Source organism: Pelophylax lessonae (genome assembly GCF_965119305.1).
Source record: "Pelophylax lessonae genome assembly, chromosome: 8".
Classification (NCBI taxonomy): domain Eukaryota; kingdom Metazoa; phylum Chordata; class Amphibia; order Anura; family Ranidae; genus Pelophylax; species Pelophylax lessonae.
Genome location: NC_138775.1, coordinates 92173671 through 92189195, shown reverse-complemented (window position 1 = coordinate 92189195; position 15525 = coordinate 92173671). Strand labels below are relative to the sequence as shown.

At 44.2% G+C, this 15525-nt stretch overlaps 1 protein-coding gene across 1 annotated transcript in view; it reads left to right on the top strand.

Annotated features, from left to right (window-relative positions):
- SFMBT1 (Scm like with four mbt domains 1) overlaps positions 1-15525 on the top strand; it is a 320697-nt gene that overhangs the window by 30829 nt on the left and 274343 nt on the right. The window contains exon 2 of the mRNA XM_082266048.1: positions 3416-3516. The gene's annotated coding sequence lies outside the window, so the exon portion shown is untranslated. The remainder of the gene's footprint in view (positions 1-3415; positions 3517-15525) is intronic.

The following is a 15525-nucleotide window of genomic DNA, read 5'->3' as shown; positions in this document are numbered from 1 at the left end:
CCACTCAGTTTTTTTCTGCCTAGCCAGGAGCAAGGACCTATTTCTTGCTGGCATCTTTGGTCCTGACAAAGTTTTTTAGGTAGAAATTTTTTTTCTCCTGGATTTTTTCCTGTGAGATCTTCAGTTAAATGCCGGACTGGGCTATTGGCTGGATAATTTAGATCCAGTGGTCAACCCAGTCTGGCCAGCAAGTGCGAGCAGACCTCAGCTCCATGCTAGGTCGGCCGCGATGTAGCCCCACTGGAGGGGGACTGGCCTGAGAGTTAAACGCCTCGCGAGGTCTTGGCCCGAGTCGCAGCGTTCCTTCTGGCCGACAGCATCCCAATTTCGATGGAGAGGGGTTCTGTCTGGAGCAGTATCTGCCTGGTTCCTGGCATGTCGAGTAGCTGTCCCCCCTCTCCCCCTGGAGGGTTTTAGGTGGGACCCCCGGGCTCCCCTCCTTCCTGCAGACACCCCCCCTTTGCCAATTCCCTCATCCTGCTCCCCCCCCCTCTAAGATGGGGCTATTTGGGTGGTCTGGCCCCTTTCCTAGGATGGGGGCAGGGCACTAACTGACACATCACCCTTAACACACCATCCCCACCGTTTAAACATAGTGGGGACAGGATCATATTGTGAGGATGCTTTTCTTCAGCAGGGACAGGGAAGCTGGTCAGAGTTGATGGGAAGATGGATGGAGCCAAATACAGGGCAATCTTAGAAGAAAACCTGTTAGAGTCTGCAAAAAACCTGAGACTGGGGCGGAGGTTCACCTTCCAGCAGGACAACGACCCTAAACCTACAGCCTGAGCTACAATGGAATGGTGTAGATCAAAGCAAATTCTTGTGTTAGAATGGCCCAGTCAAAGTCCAGAACTAAATCCAATTGAGAATTTGTAGCAAGACTTATTGCTGTTGTCAGACGCTCTCCATCCAATCTGACAGAGCTGGAGCTATTTTGCAAAGAAGAATGGGCAAAAATGTCACTCTCTCTATTGTGCAAAGCTGGTATAGACATCCTCGAAAAGACTTGCAGCTGTAATTGCAGTGAAAGGTGGTACTACAAAGTATTGACTTAAGCCCCGTACACACGTACCGATTGTCGGCCGTAAATATTCCGACAGCCGACAGCGCATTTTCGGCCGAACAGAATCTGTCGTGCAGACTTTAAAATATTTGTTGGCCGTCACCAGAACGGCCGATTGTTCGCCAGTCAGTACAGAATTCGGCCGACAAACAGCAGATTAGCAAGACTGGGCATGCTCAGAAAAGAAAAAACACACGGAAAGTTAACCATCACATCACATCACTTCTGCAGTCGGCTGTTGTTGGCCGACAAAATTCGTGTGCAGTCTTTAGCACTTTTCAGCCGACAGGACAGCACCGGACAAAAGACGGCCGATCGTTCTGCCGACATTCGGTACGTGTGTACGGGGCTTTAGGGGGCTAAATACAAATGCACGCCACACTTTTCAGATATTTATTTGAAGAAAAAATTTGGAACTCATTTATCATTTTCCTTCCCCTTCACAATTATGTGCCACTTTGTGTTGGTCTACTACATAATATCCCAATAAAATACATTTACGTTTTTTGGTTGTAACATGACAAAATGTGGAAAGTTTCAAGGTATGAATACTTTTTTAAGGCACTGTACAGAGCAAACTGTCTCAAATATATTCTTCAAAATATGTACAAAATATTTAAAAGAGAAGAAATAATTGCTGCCCACTTTAAAACATGTTAGGGTCCTTTTCACACCGGCTTTCCACCCGGCGGACTCCGTTTTGCTCAGCAGGGATCGATCTGCCGATCCCTGCTGAGCAGGCGGATTAAAGCTCCATCTCCGCTTTCTTTGCAGAGGCAGAGCTGTCAGATCCCCATTCTCCTCAATGGGAGATTGGATGAAAATGGACCACCTGTCCATTTTCAATAGGGTTTCCATCCGTCTGGATTTCACGGACCACATCAGATTGGAGAGATGTCACCGCTAACATCCGCTGCTCCATAGAGGTGCATGGAGCATTTGATCAGGCGGACCTGATCAGAAAGGGTGCCTTATACTTATGTTCTCTCTGTTTCCATTCTAAAATAAACAGATGTTGCTTACAGCAAAAACTGCATAGCAAAAGTCCAAGTAGAGTCAGAGATATCGACAGCTGATATTACGTATAAATCTCAACTTTGTTTGCAAAAGTTGAGCTTGGCCCACTACTTAACCCTGCCCATCCCCTCATAATGTGGTTTTAGAGACAGTTGTGAAAAGCTTATCTAAAGATGCCCTTCTGCTGCCTTTTGCTTCCTCAGCCTGGTCTGAAGGTATGTGACTTGTGCACTGTAGCTAAGCTTATGTAGGGCCTTCCTTTTACTGGCAGATTGTGATCTCCAGTTTACATATATGCAGATGTGGAATGTGTGAAAATCAAATGCATTACCATACCTACAAGTAAAATGCAGCTTTTTAGAAGATATTTGGGGGTGCCATTGATTCCTAATGGAACCCCCAAACATCTGCAAAAGTAGCATACCTTCAGAGGTCTAGTGGCGTTTTATGCTGCGATGGGTCAGGGCTGTTTTTGGCAGGAAAAAGAGGGGATATTAGGTGGGTGGGCGATCATAAAGATATGGCTGATCAGTGTGTGTGTGTGTGTGTGTGTGTGTGTGTGTGTGTGTATCATAAAATTTACAGTAGTTCATTTGGAAATTTTGGTTAATAATTTTTAGGACATGCCTGTTTTGGTCATTCCTATCTTGGCATATATATCGGTCTGTCCTTTTTATTTTGCTAATTGTTAATAGGTCTGCAGGATTCCTGTAGTATAGAACAGTTGTCTTACCAGAGGCAGCTGCTAGCATGTGCTACATGACGACACCTCTGTATCACTCAAGAATGATTGGTGTAAATTGCTGGCAGCTGCTCCCAAGTGTGGGACCTTTTACCATTATTTGGTATAATAGTTTTCTGATGTGGTTTTTTTTTTTTTTTTTTTTTTGTGGAGTAGGGTTCTAATCTGTTTATAATATTATTAGTGCAAATAGGTTTTTTTTTTTTTGTTGATAATGTTAAATATTTTTGATCAGTTTAGCAAATAAAGTGAACCTGTGCTTTTACCCTCCCCAGCAGCACATACTTATATTTTCCTTGCTCCCCCGCCATTCCTTTTTAAAGTGGTTCTAAAGAGTGAAGGTAAAAATCCTTCAGTGTGCGCGAGGGCAGAAACTCTCCAGGGTCTCTCCCTCCTCATTGGCTGATACACACCCGAACAATTACTTTTTTTCTTATTTGATACTTTTTGGACTGATAAATATACTAAAATCATTCTGTTCTATCTGATAAGTGCAAAAAACCTTGTTGAACTTTGTCGGAAATCTTATAAGCTGATATCTTCCCGTGTTCTGTCTGTGCTGCATTCTCATCATTTTGCATTTCCCTTAGTTTTCTCTGAGGACTACAGAACCCCACCCTCTGTTATGGAGAAGAGGAAAGGAAGATGTTTCTAAAGTCCTGTCCTGTTTCTGTTGTCCTGATACAGTGAGGTGAGTGAGTTTTGTCACCATACGATTGGAAGTGTGTTTCTGTAATTTTCTCTTTTTTTTTTTTTTTTTTTTTTTTTTTTTTTTTTCTTTTTAGGTTTAGATACAATTTAATTAAAAGTTAGTTGTTTAGTGAAATCTGGAATCCAGAGCAAGACCATTAAATATTTTTCTCTAAAGCTTACTATACACTAGTAGAATTTTTTTGTACAATTTTGTATCATTAGTGGGGTCAAATCGACATTCGTTTTGACCGCAGTGACGAGAAGAGTGGGATGGAAAACATTTCTCAGATAAATTTATAACAGTATATTTGAATTTCATTGGATAAAGTCCATTTGTTCCAAAATTAAATGTTGAAAGCCAAATTGAATTTTGAAATACTTTAATTGACATTTTACAAGCCATCGCATGAAATGAGAATTTTTCATACGAAAGTTTGTTTAAAAATCTACTAGTGTATGGCTAACTTAAGATAATTGGAAAGGGTAGATGTGGTTCCGCGCTTAGGATGGAGGGTATATATGTAAAGATAGACACCGCACCTGGCTGCTGCCCACTTCAAAAAGTGCAACCCTGAAAGGGGAGCATTTAAATAAATGGGAAAGGGGAAGGAAGTGATTGGCGCTGCCTGGTGGGGTGCTTAGGGAATAAATATATTAAGATCATATTCCCTAAGCACCCCACCAGGCAGCACCAATCACTTCCTTCCCCTTTCCCAACTTAAGATAATTACTCCTCAGTTTCAAACCCAACTTCAGGTCTCCTAACTTTTTTGTAATTGAATTAATATTTATTAGAATATGAATAGGATATTACAGTTAATGTACCCTGCCATATTTTGAACAAAACCAGTGCTCTTCTAGAATGCTGCTTTTAGTTTATTTTAATTCCAGTTTTTAAAAGTAAAGTCATACAGCCAGTTACAACGTCAATATATCTTATAAAGAAAAACAGCATTCATAAATGGTCAGTCAAAGTAAAATCACAATGTGGACATCCCTGCAGAAGTTACAAATACTCTGTAATATCGGTCAAAGTTAGCAGTGAGCAAGCTTGTAGTCTGTTCAGGATGCTTCTGGACCCACAGTGACACAAGCCCATTCCGACTAAGGGATTCTTTGTAGGGTTTCACTGACATTGGGGTCATATGTAGAAGAAACACCACCGGGTTATCCTGCATCTGGAAATCCATTTGAGAATGAGCTTAGACTGCTGCTTTTTGAAGATCATGCTGTCCCAGTTCTTTTCCTGAATGACTATGCGACAAAGTAGATTTAGGAGAGCTTTTTTTCCCCCTTTGAGATGTTAAATTGTGACTGACTTGGGAATTTTTATTTACCATTAAGATAAAATCCAGTTAATTTTGCATTGTCTTACAGGTTTGCATTCAATAATATTGAATACTGAATGAAATTGTGCTCGCCTTCATGATAATATTGAATACTTAAAGACATTGCTCTCACTTTCATAAATAATTGACACTCATGCAGTAAATGCAAATGTAATATATAGTATTAGATGTATTTGTTGGAAGTTTGGGATTTATGGGGTGAAAAGATAAACAAAGCAATACAAAAACTTTTTCTTAATTTTGATGTTTTTTTTTTTTTTTTTCCTTCGTGGTGGGGTAGGTCTTGATCAGTTCAGGGAAAATCTGATTAAACCTCCCCATTGCTGAATTTCTAAGAGGTACTGATTTTGTCACAGGTGATGGTATGGCACTTTCTCTTTAGACAGTGCAAAAGGATCAGGTGCCTGAATGCTAATCCGTTCAGATCCTCGGTTAGTACAGGTTTGTGGCCTCTGGTTCTAAGTGTGAAGTCCCCTGTGCTCCTGACAAGGACATTCAGATGTTACACAATGGCTTTCCATCCTCCATCATCAGTCCTACCCAGTTACCAGGTACCACCACTTAGAGGGTATCCCAGTGTGGCCTCCAGTAACATGTAAAGTCTCAGCTATGTGCTGGAACTCTCTGGAGAGTCTGGAGATCTTGGCTTGTTAGCATACTTTCAGGTAGACACATACTGAACGGGGGGATTATTGTGGCCACACACACCATTGGTGGGGGTTATTATTGCTGCTAATTACATCAATGCTGGTGGTTATTGTTAAGGTCAGTTACACTAAAAAACTAAAAAAAAAAAAAAAAAAAAAAAAAAAAAACAGACTGGGCTCAACCTCAATGTGAAAAAATATACAATGTATCTCCAAATAGTTGTGTATATTATATGAAGAATCCTGGCAAAGTAGTCTGACACATGTTCCAATGAAGAAAATGACTTTATTAAACACTTATTATCTAGAAAATACAAAACCCACTATCCAACTAATGAAATGAAATCATAATTGGTAAATTATTTAAAACCCAACCATGGCAGCTATAGGAAAATTGTATAATTATCCGCCCTCCCAAAAAAAAGGGGGGGGGGGATAATTATGTGATATCAAGTGTTCATAGGTGCAAGTACCCCAGTAGGGGACACAGCCTGCATAGACCGGATCAATAAAATGAAAACTTACTCCTCCAGATTACATATAACTTGGTGTTCTTCAAAATTTCTAAAGGGATCCTTTAGTAGAATCTATTCAGGGACTGGTGTATGTCTGAATATTGTTTAAAGTCCATTAAGGGATCTTCTCAGAGACTGTGAGGGGGACCAACCCACATATAAATGATGTTGGCGTGCAGCTCCATATGGCTAGTAGCATTTAAATTTGTTTGGACTAGAGCATGAAACTAACCCACATGTGGACGGTGTAATGGGTAAAGTCCATGAGAGTGTCTTTCAATAAAGTGTGTTACAGGACCCACCCCCATATGAGCAGCATGGAACCAAAGTGAATTATAGCATATATATCAAGCATCAGGCATAACTGAAAAACTCCTGGGAAGAGGTGCCCTTATCACGCATAGCGTTCTTAAAGTATGGCACCTTATGCCCTCCTTTTGTTGGCAACTAGGTTTTTTTTTTTTTGTAAATTTCTTTTAAAGTTTCGAACAAGCAAAACATACAAAACACAGTAAAAAAAAGACAGTAAACAGGCTCCCCCTAACATGAGGGAACCATATACAAACAGTGAAACCCCCCCCCCCCCCCCAACCCCAAGTAAACCGGATGTTTCCCAAATATAGAATTTTAGGACCTGGAACGACTGAACCCAGGCATACCAAACATCCAGTCGCCCCGGCTCCCAGTTCACACACAGAAGCATCACTCAATTAGGTGGACAGCATCAAGGCAAATTTCAGAAGACATTCTCCGCACTGTATCAGAAGATTCCACCCATGCCCTCCACACCTTCTCAAACTTCTTGGGGCATCCTCTTGACGGATAGGCCGCCTTATATAGAGGCAGGACAGCATTCACCAACCCCTTCCAGTACAATAGGGAAGGCGGGGCTACCTTCTTCCAATGCAACAATATGGCCTTTTTGGCGTAAAACAATAGGATAGTCAAAAGGGTCCTATGGGCCACCGAGGGAACCACCTCCTCCACCAAACACCATAGACAAACGCTCGGGGTCAACGGGACTGGGGTCATCGGCACCCTCCCCCCAAACAGGAGGTAACTTCCGACCAGTATCGTTGAATCAGTGCGCAATCCCAAAAAATGTGCGTCGCATCCGCCGGGGAGGCAGAGCAGCGCCAGCATTCAGCGGAGGAGGTAGGTCAAATTTTAGCTAAGCGAGCAGGAGTATAGTATACCCTATGAAGAAACTTAAATTGTATAAGTTTGTCCCTGGCAGCAATTAAATGTTTAAAGGGTTCAACCCACATATCATCCCAGTCCTCACCCTGGAGCCCAGGAATTTCAGCAGTCCAGCGTTCTTTGCACTTAACAATACTCGATGGAGTCAGTTTAAATAAATCCTTGTAAATAGAGGATAACGTCTTGGTAAGGTCAGGATTAGTCAGCATTAATTCCAGATCAGATGGTACAGGTTCAATCGTGGAATCAGTAAATTGGCACCTAAATGCATGGCGCAGCTGCAGATACCTAAAAAAAAAATGGGTATTGGGTAAGTCATGTCGAGTGCGCAAGTTGTCAAAAGACAGCAGGTCCCCCTCCGTGGTTATGTCCCCCAACGTCTTAACCCCCACAGTAGCCCACACCATAGGGTCCGGTAAGCGGTAAAAATGAGGGAGTTTGGGATTCATCCAAAGGGGAGTAGACGGGGAAAGTCCAACGTAGCTGGGGCAGGCTAGCTTCACAGTCTGACCCCACGCCCTAATAGTAGCCCCCATGGATGCTGTCAGCGTGAGGTCTGAGCCCACACCCCTGTACAAAGCCAGACAGGGGCTCTCATACGAACCCAAATGAGCTGCTTCCAAGACCGTAGTGGAATCCCCTTCATCTGCCCTCAGCCAGCGCCGCGCATACACCATCTGACCAGCCAGGTAGTACTTAAGCCAATCCAGGAGAGCAAGACCCCTGTTACCCCAGGGCTCCTGGAGGGCCCGTAGGCCAATCCTGGGAACCCCGGGGGACCGGAGAAAGGAGCTAATGATACCATCCAGCTTGCTAAAAAACTTTTTCGGAATCCACAAAGGGGAGTGACGCAAAAAAAACAATACCACCGGAAGAAATTTCATTTTTAGGAGGGCAATCTGACCCAACAGGGAAAGCAGAATCTTCTTCCACACCTGCACCAGGTGCTTGAGCCTAGGAATGAGTGGGAGGAGATTCAGGGCATAGTGATCCCTCGGATGTCTAGTTACCCAGACCCCCAGGTAGGTAAGGGTGTCTACCCAACAAGGGGAAGGGCCATCGCTGGTCACCGGTCCAGGCACCCCAGTTAAAGAAAGCATTGAAGACTTTCCCCAGTTCACCTTGAGTCCAGAATACTTACCAAATTCATCCAGGATCCACAGAACAGCATGCAAGGATGGACCAGGATCATTAAGAAAGAGGAGCATGTCGTCCGCATATAACGCCACACACTCTTTAACAGAACCCACCCTGACCACCTCCAATCCCTGCGAGGAGCGCAATGCAATAGCAACAGGTTCAGTTGTAAGTGCAAAAAGGAAGGGGGATAGGGGGCAGCCCTGCCGGGTCCCCCTACCCACCCTAAAATACAGAGAGGTCGAGGTCGAAAGTCCCAAGCGAATGGCCGTACGGGGGGAGGAATATAACCATTTCACCCAGGTCCGGAAGTTGGGGCCAAAACCCATTAGTGACAGGACAGTATGCATGTAAGCCCAATCGACAGAGTCGAAGGCCTTTTCTATATATCGATAGAGACCACGACTCTGGGAGTTGGAGATGAGTAAATAGACCCGGATGTTAGTATCCACCGATTTCCCCCGGCATAAAGCCCGCCTGATCAGGGTCAACCAACGTGTGTAAGACCCCCGCCAGATGGGTCGCAAGGACCTTGGTTAGAACCTTCAAGTCAACATTCAGGAGGGCTATGGGCCTGTAGGAGGAGCAGTCCATGGGATCTTTTACCCGTTGCCAGTAACACCATATATGCATCCATCATAGACGGCGGGAGAACCCCCCCCATCCAGGCAGTGTTGAAACAAGGCACTAAGGCGTAGGGCCAACTGTTCAGAGAACTCTTTGTAAAAGTCCGCAGGGAACCCATCAGGGCCCGGGGCCTTCTGTGGCGGAAAGGACGCAATGGCCCTCTCCACTTCCAGGGGAGTGATCGGGGCGTCCAGAATGTCCCTGTCATCATTCGCTAGGGTAGGGAGGTCAAGGTCTCTGAGAGTACTCTCCATGGTAGCACTGTCATAGTAAGCAACAGGGGTATACAAGGACTCAAAGTAATTCCTGAACTCCTCTAAGATATCCCTGGGATCAGTGAGTACAGTACCGCTAGAACTCTTAATGAGCGGGATGTTGATCGGGGCCCGCTGATCTGCCACCAGCATAGCCAAGAATTTGCCATTCTTATCCCCCTGCGCAAAAGCAGAAGCCCTGCAATGTGAAGCCTCTGTGTGGGCAAGGTCAGAAAGGTGAAGCGAGAGAAGACGTCTCGCCTCCAGCAATGAAGTGTAACTGGAGTCAGATGGCGAGTCCGCATATTCCTGCTCCCTCTTCACCTCCTGTAAGGACCGAAGCTCCCCATTGTGATCCCCTCTAGCAGATTTAATACCAGAGATGCACTCTCCCCTGGCTACTGCCTTAAAGGCCTCCCAAACCACCATAGGTTCAGTGGTGTCCTCATTGTTCGCCCAGTATGTCTGGATCACCTGTACAAGGTGAGAGGCAACCTGCTCATGCTGAAGCCAGCCCAGAGACAGTCTCCAGCCCCGCTTTCTAGCCCCCGATTGGAGGTGCACTGTCAAGAGAAGCGGGTTGTGGTCAGACACCCCCCCAGCCAAGTAGTCAGCAGCGGTCAAGAGAGACTGAAGGTGAACATTACCGAAAGCCAGGTCTATTCTGGCCGCCGAACGGTGTGTGGTGGACAGGTGAGAATACTCCCTACCATCAGGATGCTTCCATCTCCAGAGCTCAACAAGGCCCATTGCAGATGCCCAAGCAACAAGGTCAACCGAGGCCTGTCGGGTGGGGTTAGAAGTATCCAAAGTACAATCCAAAATGGCATTAAAATCCCCCATTAACAACATAGGTAGAGAAGCATAGGCAGAGAGCGTATCAAGCAGGTCATACAACATTTGAATATTGAAAGGAGGAGGCACATAAATGGCAACCAAAAGGAGCTTTAGGGAATACAAATGCATTACCACAGCCACATATCGCCCCCCCGGGTCCGAGATCACCTGGTGGATAGAACGGTACTGACTTACTAATAAGCACCGATACACCACGAGCATAAGTGGTGTATGTGGCATGAAACGCCTTTTGAATCCACGTTTTTTTCAGGGCGAGCACCAAGTTACCATCCAGGTGAGTCTCTTGCAGGAGGAGGACATGCGGCTTCGCCTGCTTTAAATATTGGAAAACACTAGCCCGTTTATATTTACTATTGAGACCCCTCACATTCCAGGAGAGAAAACGTATGGTATCAGCCATGGGAGTCTATAAAAATGAGAGGGACCCAGGAAGATAAAAGCGCCACCAGAAACAATAATCGAGTCGTGAACTGAGAGTGAATAGCAGCAAAAAGGGTCCAAAAAACTTAAATGGCAGAAGGTTGAGTTGCCCATAAAACATCCCCAATGCCCTTATACCAGCAACCAAAAAAAAGAAAAAACTAGCAACAATTAAGCCGGTATGAGGCTGTTGGCAACTAGGTTAACACAGAACTCCTCCAACTGTGTGATATATAGTTCATAATTGTCCAGTGTGGGAGCCATCAGTTTAGTTCAGAAAAGGGGTTCCAAGCCATATAGCACTCAAGTAGAAAACATGTACAGTACTTCCATTTGGGTCTTAAAAAGTCCAAGCTCTACATTTATAGCGGGTGGTGGTCTGTGGGTCCATGTCCAGAGAAGCCAAAGTCCCTTAGATGAATGGAGGAGATAGGGGAGGGAATATCCCAGAAGCTAGCATCAAGGGAGCAAGGCTAGAAGCCTAATCGGTTTCGCCGCTCATGTCAGCTGCTTCAGGGGCACCTCTGGCTCTCTTTTCTGGAACTTTGGAACCTCTCTTCTGATCTAAACTGACTGTTCCCACACTGGGTGATTATAAACTACGCATCACACAGTTGGAGGAGTTCTGTGTTAACCTAGTTGCCAACAAAGGGATGGCATAAGGTGCCATGCTATAACCTATATGAACGCTATACATAAGGGCACCTCTCCTTGGGAGCTTTCTAGTTATTCCTGATGGTTGATATATATGCTATAATTCACCTTGGTTCCATGCTGCTCATATAGGGTGTTGGTCCTATAGCACACTTTATTTAAGGACACCCTCATGAAATTTAAATGTCATTAGTCGCATATAGTTGCCCATTACACCGTCCACATGTGGGTTAGTTTCATGCTATAGTCCATAGGAATTGAAATGCCCCTAGCCATATGGAGAGGCCTAATAACATTGTTTATATGTTTCCCTCACAGTCCATGAGAAGATCCCTTAATTGACCTTGAACAAGATTCAGACGTACGCCAGTCCCGGAATAGATTCTACTAAAGGATTCTTTAGAAATTTTGAAGAACATCAAATTATATGTAATCTGGTGGAGAAGTTTTTATTTTTTTGATCCGGTCTTTGCAGACCGTGCCTACCACTGGGGTACACATACCTATCAACACTTTAAATCATATAATTATTTTTTCCTTATTTATGGGGGGGGGGGGGGGGTTATTTATACAATTTTTCTGCAGCTGCCATGGTTGTGTTTTTAATAATTGGCCAATTATGATTTGGTTTTATTAGTTGGATAGTGGGTTTTGTATTTTCTAGATTATAAGTGTTTAGTAAAATGTTCTTCATTGTGACATGTGTCAGACTACTTTGCCAGGTCCCTTCATATAATACACAACTATTTAGGGCAGGGCTCGACAATCCCCAGGTGCCAGGTCGCATTGGTGACTAGAATTAGCGGCCTAGCGCCTGGGCTACACTGCGGCAGGTGCCTTGTTGCCAGATATCCCAGGTCACCCACAAGTGCCGCGCGATGTCCCGGCTGTCTCAGCTGTGACAGAGCAGAGCTTCCTATATAGTTCCAGCTCCGTCCTGTCACAGGCAGAGTGATATCAAATGCACTCCGCCCGTGAGGAGACCGAGAGGTACAGGAAGCATCGGCTCTGCATGCTTCCTCTAGCACCGCTCCTCACCCACTCCGCCAGCAGTACCCGCCAGCAGTAGGTCACATGTACTAGGGGTGCAACTAGCTTCCCAACATATAATTGTAAATATCACAGCATGTGCAGTGTTTTTGACTCCTACCACCATGACCACTTCAAATCCCTGAAGTGGTCATGGTGGTTAGGAGTGTTCCTTTAATGTCTCTCAGAAGAAGTAAACCAAGTACACACAGGTCGAATGCCGGGCAACATCAGCCTGTTCATTAAAAACTGTCCGCTATTGGGCCCGTGTATATGGCAGGTGGTCCGACAGAAGCCGGCCATTCGGCATGCGTGAAAAAAAATATTGGCTCCTAACTTTTTTAGCTGGCTCCTAGATTTCAAGCAAATTTGTCAAGCCCTGATTTAGGGATACATTGTATGTTTTTTCACATTGAAGTTAAGCTCAGTCTGGTTTTTATTTTGTTCCTTTTTCATGTATAAACAGTATGTACTGACAGTTCCGTCTTAATCTAATTCAATTTAAGTTCATCATTAACATTTTTTTTCTCTTCTGTCTTGAGGACACATTTTATCCTTTTTTCTTGATCAATTACACTAAAGCCCCGTACACCTGATCAGATTATCGAACGATCTGTCGTCCGTTTTTTTGTGGCATGCTAGTCTGATGTGGAAAGTGAAGAGGTTATTTTCATACGAATTTTCCCGTACGACAGAATTCTACTTCAGAAGTGATGTCATGTGTTGGATTGCTTTGTATGTGTTCTTTCGTCTCTGAGCATGCCTAGTCTTGCTCTTAAGATTTTTTTCAGTCGAAAACTGTGAGTCGAAAAAAAAAATGAGAAGAAAATCGGACGTTGTGTTGACGGACGATAAAAATGTTATAGCCTGCACATCAGGATTTTTTCAGCTGAAAAGTCAGTCGGCTGACGAAAGCACCATACTAACAATCCGAAAACCGGCAGATCGGTCGTCGGACGAAATTTCACTTCAGATTTTCTTATCGCGTGTACGGGCCTTAACCACTTAAGCCCCGGAAGATTTTACCCCCATTCCGACCAGGGGGTATTTTGCGATTCGGCACTGCGTGACTTTAACGGACAATTGCGCGGTCGTGCGACGCTGTACCTAAACGAATTTGGCGTCCTTTTTTTCCCACAAACAGAGCTTTCTTTTGGTGGTATTTGATCACCTGTGCGATTTTTTGATCACGCGCTATAAACAAAAAAAGAGCGTCAATTTTGCAAAAATAGCAATATTTTTCACATTTTTTTATATGAAATTCCCCCAAAAAAAAATTTAAAAATCAAAATTTTTTTACTTTTTCGGCCAATTTGTTTTATGCTACCTATGTTTGATAAAAAAAATCGCAAAAAGCGTATTTTGATTGGTTTGCGCAAAAGTTATCGCGTTTACTAACAAAGGGAAAGATTTCTGTCATTTTTGTTGTTTTTTTTTTTTTTAACGTGTAATGGCGGCGATCTGCGATTTTTTTTTTTTGCGGTACTGCGACATTTGAGGCGGACAGATCGGACCCTTGACTGACATTTTTGACACTTTTGGGGTTACCAGTGACATTTCTACAGTAATCAGTGCTATATATATGCACTGTTACTGTAAAAATACACTGGTAGTGAAGGGGTTAACTTTATTTGGGAGGGAGGGGCTGTGTGTATCCCTAGGGGCGTGCTTTCTACTGTGATTGGCTGGGGCTTGAGCTGTATGGACACTGTTCAACGGATCTACATACTAGATCCGAGTGATCAGTATCCTAACAGCAAGGAGAATGACAGGTGGCTTGTTTACACAAGCTGCCTGACATTCTCCCTCTCCCCCGCCGATCGCCGAGTGACCGGCGGACATCGGGTCCGCCGGTCACACGCGCGGGGGGGTCCGTGACCACGCGGGAGCGGGAGCGCGCCTCCGGGGGCGCGCGCTCGCTCCCTAGACCCTCACAAGCTAGTGACGTAGCCCTACGTCACTTTGCCTGTGAGGGGCTGACTGCCGACGTAGATCGGCGTTAGGCAGTCGGCAAGTGGTTAAGGCTAGGACATTTTTTTTCTCCAACATTATAGGCCATGCCTTGTTAAACACCTGCTTTAGTGGCCAAACCTCCGGGTCTGTCTTTTCTTAAAGCAGAGTTCCAGCCTCAAATACCTTTTTTAACTAAAAATACCCCTATAATACTAATCCATCGCCCTTTACAGAACCCCTATTCTCATACTTACAAGGTGTATAGTATTGGATTTTAGTCAAAATCTTACTTTTAAAAACGCTGTCTGAGCGCGGCCATCTTGGATGTGGGCATCTGAAGATCTGTAATCTGCTGTGTCCTCCTTCCTGATTCCAGCCTCCTGGGAGTGATGACAAACAGCTCCCAGGATGCAATGCAAAGGCGGAAGTGATGTCGGTGGCCGCGGCCACAGAGGGGGGAGAAGGAGGAAGTACAATCAAAAATGCCCTGAAAATAAGGTATGGGACCCCCGAAAAAAAATAAAAATGCCCAATTGTTGATCAGCATAGCGAGCACTCCAGGAATCACTAAAGTTACAAAATAGGCCGGAACTCCGCTTTAACCTTCGATACGTCCCTTCTGTTTGAAATGTTAACTATGCATAAGTTAGCGTCTTTGAGCACATTATGTTGGGCAGGTTGAAATGCTAAGTTCAGTATCTCTGAATAAAATTGTAACCACTCAGATGCTGCTGTCCACCCTACACTAGCTAATTCTGCTTGCACCCCTAGCCCTAGTAGTAGGTATAATGTCACCAGTGTTTCAGTGTTAGCTACATTCATTTTTAAATTAGAATGTATATAAAGAGCTATATAGGCTGCTACTGTGGACCTTTTATATAAAAGGTTGTTTCTTTAGTGTCTCATATAGTGGCTTTTTGAACTTGTCTCAATGACCAACATATTTACTAAAATAGGCATGACAAAGCTGACAACCTGAGGCCATAAAGTTTTCTTGTCTCATCCCAAATGCAGCTCTAGCCTTTCCCTGACGACTTTGAATTTGCATATCAGGTTGCACCAGGTTTAAGAGCTCCTATTGTGGTAAAGAAGCTATGTGACAGGTTTTAGGTCTCCACTTCATAGTGCGGGTTGGGGTACATTTAGTTTACTCGCAGGTCCACAATAATACTGTAAGCCACTAACTTTGAACTACTATGCAGATAGTAACTCTGATTTAAAATGCTATACTTGTTTTGGGTCAGTGATTCCGTATTTTCCAAAGGAGTCTGGTAATGGCAACTTGCATGTAATAAAAGAATGGTAAATTATTTACCTTAAGTAGGCATTGGGCAGCTGCTCTTTTGGCTGGGTCTACACTTTCA